The 8,333-nt window shown below is 39.0% G+C and overlaps 1 pseudogene; it reads left to right on the top strand.

Moving 5' to 3' along the window:
• Positions 1–5,744: 5,744 nt before the first annotated feature.
• On the top strand, positions 5,745–6,187 carry LOC118982772 (ubiquitin-conjugating enzyme E2 D2-like; annotated as a pseudogene).
• The last annotated feature ends 2,146 nt before the right edge of the window (positions 6,188–8,333 follow it).

Genomic DNA, 8,333 nt, shown 5'->3' with positions numbered 1-8,333 from the left:
TTGACTAGGTCTTCCCATGGACTACCACACCAGTATGTTGTAAATCAGATTAGAAGTAGCTGGCCACAATAGTTATAAATTGTGGAGGAGATACAATGATTTTTTATTAATTTTGTCTTTACTTATCAACTTGCTGTCTTGGCATGGTTTCTTTACATTTCCTTCAAGGTATAGTTTTCCATCTGTCATGAGTGAGTGTCATGGAACAGCTGTATATCTCCCATGAAAGGAAGCATTCTACTTTTAGTTTTATCATGTAGTTTTAACTGCTGTCCAGGAATATTTCACTAGATTTCTCTTACTGTTTTTCTTAATAAGGCATAAAATATCATCAGGAGGGGTAAAAGCAAGAAAAAATGCAATTTTTCCATGATGTTTACTGAAAGATGTGAAAAATGTGAGTGGGGTTGAATGGTAGCTTTTTCTTACTGAATAAAAAAAGTAGCATAAAAATTTTAAAACTATTGGCTTTTATATTTACAGGCCATTATTTAGTTCATCAAAAATACTTAATCTTTTACTTTCTGAGGCCCTGATTCTCCCATTTCCGTGAAGTAGGTTAACTTTTTAATACAAAACGACCTGCAACTGGAAAAATAAGCTATTTTATTTGTCTTCAAAGTGGCACATTAAAAACTGAGATTAATATCAACAGAACTTCACCATGTTATGCCTCCTGTGTCTATTTATATGTGCTTTTTACAGAGAATTAAAGTAGTAAATAATTTTTACTTTCACAATTTATAGTTCACAATTTTTTATTTTGTCAAATGTTTTAATAAATCTAGAGGTTAGTTTTATCTGGTTGCCACCTATGATTCATGATTCCTTATTAATGTGTTACACCTTGACCTTGGAGTAGAAGGAAGCTTCATTTCTTGTCATTTATTTTTTTAGACACTTAGTACTTTGAGAGGCAGATTTCATCCTTTCTGATATTTACTAAAGTCCACATTTCCAAATTCCTAATAATAAGTACAGTATATTTTTATTACTGACAACGTCCTTGGACATGCTATTGTTGCATAATACACATTTAATTTGGTATTTTAAAAATATATTTTATTGATTATGCCATTACAGTTGCTCTATTCCCCCCTTCATTCCCCTCCACCCTGCATACCCCTCCCCCACCATCCCCCCCTTTAGTTTATGACCACGTGTCTCATGTTCTTTAGATTCTACATTCTCCCTACTATTCTTGCCCCCCCCAACTTTTTTCTACCTACCATCTATGCTACTTATGCTCTGTACCTTCTTCCACCTTCTTCTCCTCCCATTCCCCTGTTGCTAACCCTCCATGTCATCTCCATTTCTATGGTTCCACTCCTGATCTAGCTGTCCTCTTAGTTTGCTTTTGTTTTAGGTGTGGTTGTTAATAACTGTGAGTTTGCTGTCCTTTCACTGTTAATATTTTTTAGCTTCTTTTTCTTAGATAAGTCCCTTTGACATTTCATATAATAAGGGCTTGGTGATGATGAACTCCTTGACTTTGATCTTACCTGAGAAGCACTTTATCTGTCCTTCCATTCTAAATAAAAGCTTTGCTGGATAAAGCAATCTTGGCTGTAGTTCTTTGGATTTCATGACTTGGAATACTTCTTTCCAGTTCCTTCTTGCCTGTAAGGTCTCTTTTGAGAAATCCTCTGACAGTTTGATGGGAAGTCCTTTGTAGGTGGCTGTCCCCTTAACTCTTGCTGCTTCTAGAATTATCTCCTTCATTTTAATTTTGGCTAATGTAATGATGATGTGCCTTGGTGTGTTCCTTCTCAAGTCCAACTTCTTTGGGACTCTCTGAGCTTCCTGGATTTCCTGGAAGTCTATTTCCTTTGCCAGACTGGGGAAGTTCTCCTTTATTATTTGTTCAAATAAGTTTTCCACTCATGACTGTTCTTTTTCCCTTTCTGGTACCCTATAATTTGGATATTGGAACATTTAAAGATGTCCTGGAGGTCCTAAACCCCTCTTCACTTTTTTGAATTCTTGTTTTTTTATTCTTTTCTGTTTGGTCATTTTTTTCTTCCTTCTGGTCCACTCCCTTTATTTGAGCCCTAATTTCCTTTCCATGACTATTGGTTTCCTATGCATTTCCCTTCATTTCAATGAGGTTAGCCTTCGTATGTTCCTCTAATTTGTGACTAAAATAACCAGTTCTGTAAGCATCCCGCTCACCAGTATTTTGAACTGTGCATCTGAGAAGTTCACTATTTCTTCATCACTTAGAGTTATTAGCTCTGGGGCTTTGAGTTCTTAAGCCATATTTTGGACTGTTTGTGCCTGTTACGTATGAGGAGTGGAGCCCTACATGTTTACCAGGGCAGGGCAACTCAGTTGCTGGGTTGTGATGCTGTATGTGGGGGTGGAGTCAAAAAGGGGCAGTGGTGGTCCCCTCTGCTGCTTCCTGCCACTCGGGCCTGCATGGTCTGTCTCACTGCTCACTCCTTTGCTGGTGTATCTGTGCACAAATGCATGACTGTGGTCAGCCTGCTGCCTTGTGCCCTCACTGGGTCCACCTGTTGGTACCCCACACCTGGAATCTGTCCACAGCTGCCTGGGTGCCTGGGTTGGGGCATATTTCCTTCCCGATCCTGCTCCACTGCTGGCTCTGCCCCTCTTACTGGTCTGATTGAATGGTTCATTGTTGTCAGGCTTCTGTATGGTTCAGTTTTCTGTGTTTTGGCTGCGTTTTTTGTTTACTAAAGCTTTTTTGTCTTTAAACTTCATTGTGGGAGAAGGCACAGTGTTTCCACCTATGCCTCCATCTTGGTGGAAGTTCTGAATTTGGTATTTTTTGTTTACATTACTCCTCAGTTTCTCAGTATCTTATAGGAAAATGCATAACCTTTTACACTTGAATGAAGCAGAAGGAATAAGGCAAAAGGAGTTTTAAATATGCCCAATTAATACCACTGGGGGAGGATGACCTAAGGTAATTGCAACTATTTCTTCCATTTTAATTAAAGTCACAAGTTTTTCTGAAAAGTAATAAATGTGTTGATGTTAAAAGTGAGAAGAAACTTGTAAACATATTTCATTACATCCCAAATAAAGAGGAAACCAGAGGTTCTAGAAAGAAAGAAAAAAATGTACAAATACTTTCATAAAAGTTGATGTTAACTAAACCAAGAAAGGATTGCAGAGTTCAGATAATGTGCTGCATTTACATTTTCAGAGCAAAATACTATCATACAAAGTAAAAAGTTAAAGTAATTTTCAGAAGCTAGATGTGTGATTATATTCTGGATTTTATGTAGTATTAGAAAGTTGTGGTTCACGTCATCTTTCCAAGTGTGAAAGATGGTCAGTGAAGAAATGAAATGACTTTCAGAGACTGAAATAAAATGATATTCCCTAGAGCAGGGAAATACATTCTCCCAACAGTGAGGGGTAAGTGTTAGAGTGAAGATATTCTCAACCTTCACATAATTTACAACAAATAATTTTAACTATGGAATTATTGTGTTGCATAATTAGTTACCTTTGTTTGTATAACAACTGAAGTTACTATTATTAAAGCACAAGATATTTATTTTCAAATATTTTATTTATTTATTTTTAGAGAGGGGAAGTAAGGGAGGGAGAGAGGGAGAGAAACACCAATGTGTGGTTGCTTCTTGGGTGCCCCTAATGAGGACCTGGCCCACAACCCAGGCATGTGCCCTTACTGGGAGTCAAACCCCCAACCTTTTGGTGTATGGGAAGACACTACAACCAATGGAGCTACACTTTCCAGGGCTTCCTTCCCTTTATTCTTAATAAATTTTCTTCACACCAGGTGCTAAAGTGATCTCTCCAAAACCAGAAATTATTCATATTATACTCTACCTGAAGTTCTTCCCATGCCCCTTACAGCATTTGGAATAAAATCAAAACATCCTCAATTCATGTGAAAGTCCACTTACAATCTGAACATTGTCATCTTGGCTTTAGGCATTCTTCAAACCACACATTTTTCAGCAGACTGAAATGCATTTAATTCCTGGAAATTGTCATGTTCTCTGTCACATCAAGCCTTTCACACATGTTTATCCTTCTGCCTAAGTTTTAGTCTTTTCTTTATTCATTCCTGCCTTTTCCCCTTCTCTAAATTTGACTTATCTATTGTACCTAACTCCCAGTTATCACTCATGACTCAGCTCAGATAGAACTCCCTCTGAAGAGTCACCTCTGATCCTTGGCCTTCCTATACCTAGGGAACCATAAATACATTTCTTTTACAGTATTTAGAACGTGCCATTTTAATGACCTAAGTAGATATGAATGCATTTCCCTTTTCCTCCATAAGACCATGAAAGCCCTTAAATCATAGACCATATCATATTTATTTTTGCCTCAACAAGTACATAACATAGAACCTAGAACCTGGTGTTCAGTAAACTAGTGATAATTATTACAGGAAGTAAATGCATCTAAATTTCATACTCCCATGAGTGGTAGGACCAAGAGTAAAAGTAAATGAGTCCTCCACCCCTTCTCAACACATTATATAGGTGGATATTTGGTTGAAAGAAATTTCCAAACAGTGCAATGAAACTCACAATGTGTGCAGAATACAGCCATGGCTTCACAGTGGATGACTAAGTGTGCATATAAGCTTCTTGTCATTTTGAACATATCTATTTGTGGAACTAACCTACTCTTCTGTGCACTTGTCATTTCACAGTTCAATTAGTGGCACAGAATGGTAGTAAATATTGAAATATTGTGAGAGTGTTGAGGACAGCGACCAGAATACACTGCACTTCCATACACTCTGAAACTTGTTGTTTTTCCTCATTAACTCTAACACCTATGCATTTGTTATGTGTGAGAAAACAAGCACTTGATTCTGATCACAAACTCCTAAAATATAAGATCTGGCATCCGGTCATGTACTTTCAAGTCAGAACATGGTGTGCACAGAAGGACATAGATCAGCAATATGAGCAAGAGGAGAAAAGGCAGAAAGGATGGCGATGTTTTCTCACTGTGTTCCTCTTTCTGTGGTAAAATATCCAGGTGGCTCCCTTTCTTGATCTGCATTCTTAATCTTTACAAAAGATTAAAAATGGACTAAAACCATTTTTAATAAAAGTTCTATATTTATGTACATATGTATGTAATGTATGTATGTATTTCATAGGTAGCTCTAATATGTTGTTATAATAGTATTAATATATAATTATTGTTATAATAATGACTCTCTCTCATTCAGGCCCCCTGTATCCCTGGCCCCGCCCCCACTTACTTTCTGATGTCATCAGCGGGCCCTTGTGACGTCACAGAATGTATCCCATCCTGCCCTAGGCACGCAGCTGAGGGCAGAGAGAGAGGCAGGACCAGTTGGTCCTGTGCCAGTGTGGTGCCTGTGCCAGTGTGGTGCCTTGGGGCTCAGGCTCTGAGCTGCAGACTAAGTGGTAGAGGAGGAAGAGATGGAGGAGCCAGGGATGGAGGAAGAAGAGGTGGAGGAGAAAGGGATGGAGGAGCCAGGGACCAGTGGCACACAGGTGAGCAGTAGCCCCTCATGTCCTGCTGGTTCGCATGAATCCCCAACTATTCCTCCCCGAGCCACACTGTCCCTCTCCTCCACAGCCCAACTCCAGCCTTCTTACCCATCTGCTGATCTGGGGGTGGCTGCTTCTCTAACTCTGGCCCCCCTAAGCCACACCCACCATAACCCATCCCCCCCGCCCCCCACAACCTGTGGTTCCACCTTTTGTCCCTACTAGGACATCCAGGCAATCTCCACTGCCATGGACATGTCCATGGCTCTGAGGCAACTGTACAAGGAACTGATGGACATCGCCAATGACCCCCACCCATGTGCCCTGCAGGGCCAGTGGACGATGACATGTTCACATGGAAGGGGACCATCACAAGTCCCGCCGAAAGCCCCTATGAGGGAGGCATGTTCTGCCTAAACATCCAATTGCCATGCCACTTCCCTTTCAGGCCCCCGCAGATTTAATTCACCAACCCAATCTACCACCCCAATATCAACCAGAGAGGCTAAATCTGTCTAGATATTTTCAGGTCCCAGTGGTCTCCCATCATGACCATATCCAAACTCCTGTTGTCCATCAGCTCCATGCTCTGTGACCCCAACCCCAATGACGCCTTTATTCCCTCCACTGCCAGGATGTACTTAAAGGACAGCAACACCTATGATATCATGGCCCGAGCTTGGACCAAGAAGTATGCCATGTGAGTCAGAGGAAATGATATCCCATCACCTCAATAAAACACCTTCCTGTTGGGACCACTGTCTTTTGACTGTTTTCTGGGGGGGTGCACTTTCCCCATATTTCTGGGCACACAGTGAACAGCTGACACATTAGGATGTGTGGAGCAGGTGGGGAGTCATGAGGGTGGTCCAAGGTCAGGGCATGGGGAGGCATAGAGGTTGGGCACATGCCACATCAGAGTGTGTCTGGATGGGGTGAGGGGGGCACTGGGTCCCCTTCCTTGTACACTGTAAACTCTCAAATTTCTTGCGTGGAATTGTTTCAAGCTGAATTGACTGAGGCCATACAACTTTTTTTTTTTTTTTTTTTTTGCTTATATGGGAGAATTTATTGCTCAATGCATCATTACTCACAGCATCAAGTAAAAGCTCTCCCTCTTTCAATTATGTTCAAATGCAATTCCATTCCTTCATATTTTTAAACCTATACAGCTTGAAGCTGTGATTATTTGTAAAGAAGTATATTTTTGATATTTTTAACTGTTATGATGTAGACAATCCAATGTGCTTCTATTTTTCTTAACATTTAAGTTTTGGGCTTAATAAAATATTGCTGTCAATATTCCTACCATGTCACTTTAGAATGATATTCGTCCTTTCAGAGATGTGAGATCAAAGGAATATTATTACAATGGGAAATTACCTGATGGATATTGTATTTTCAAAGTAGGAACACAATGAAGAGAACAAGCCTCAAATTCCTACTTTAGTTTAAACTTGTATTTTCATGAATGTTTGTTATGTGTGGCATGAGCAATATGTAACCTATTTTTGGTCAAACTTATAACTGCCATATTCTTCATTTTTGCTTCACCAACCTCATCAGTTTTGCTCTATTAGAAATTTGTTTACTAATTACAAATGGGCCTTATCATTTGAAAACATTTTGACTAATTAGTCACAGTGATCATACCAGGGCACGGGAATCACTGTGAAGCACGCAATTTAATTTTTAAGATTGATATTTTAAGACCAATACATAAACATATTAACTAAAGAAAGCCCACAGTAATTCATGATATGTCACAGGTAAATTGGATGACCAGAAATGTTTCTCCAGAATGAAAGGACAATTAAACAATAATATAAACTCTCCAAGATAGGTAGGGTAGGCTTTTGGTAGTCCTTATGCACTTCATATACTTGAAAGAAGTAATTGTAATTCATCCACAATGGAAAGGATATAAAGACAATAGACTAGAACTCGTTCTAAAATTCACACAGAATTCATCAATCATTTCACATGAACGTCAACACAAAGGCCAGAACATGACATATGTGACTATTGAAAAATGTAAGTCAACCATCACTCATCTTTAAAATGCTAAAAGCAAGTTAATGTAAAAAGTAAACACTCTGTTATCAATAAATACAGTGCCCAAGTGGTGAGAGAAAGGTGATAAGTTTAGTAATTCTAACATCTTGCATTACCATAGAACTTTACAGTTTGAAAACACATTCTTGCCCTGGCTGGTGTGGCTTGGTGGTTCATGTGCTGACCTGTGAATCACAGGGCCATTGGTCCGATTCCCTGCTCTATGATCTATGGCTGGATTGTGGGCCAAGTCCCCAGTATGGGCTGCATTAAGGCAACCAGACATTGATGTTTCTGTCCCTCTCTTTGTCCCACCTTTTCCCATTCTCTAAAAATAAATTAAATCTTTAAAACAATAAAAATTACATTCTTGTGTACAATCTCATTGGCATTTGCTCTTCACACTCTTTCAGGGTTGTCAGCTGGGATTAACATTTTTATTTTATGCAAAGAATATAAAGCTCACAAGGGCTAAGTCTTTTGCTGAAGATCAAATAATGTGAGAAGTCTATAAAGTAATGTCAACATTTTGAAATTAAGAAGTACAAATCCTTTTGAACCTGTGTGGTTTTAAAATTCAATTTTAAAATACTAAGTAAAATGGATGAAATATGCTTTAAAAAAAACTAAATTTATGGACAACAGATGGTGGCCAAGTAGATGGAAGCTGAGTCCACTTGCTCTTGGCTCCCATCTTGGATAATGGGCTGATCTGAAAAATAAGCTGAGCATTCAACAGAATGCTCAGAATAATTCAACTATTCAACAGAATAATAGTTGTTTTGAAGTCTGGAA

This window comes from Sturnira hondurensis, unplaced genomic scaffold (assembly GCF_014824575.4).
Source record: "Sturnira hondurensis isolate 20B ecotype Veracruz unplaced genomic scaffold, ASM1482457v3 Scaffold0002042, whole genome shotgun sequence".
In the NCBI taxonomy this organism is placed as follows: domain Eukaryota; kingdom Metazoa; phylum Chordata; class Mammalia; order Chiroptera; family Phyllostomidae; genus Sturnira; species Sturnira hondurensis.
The sequence above is the reverse complement of the archived record's forward strand: the minus strand, read 5'-3'. Positions and strand labels throughout refer to the sequence as shown.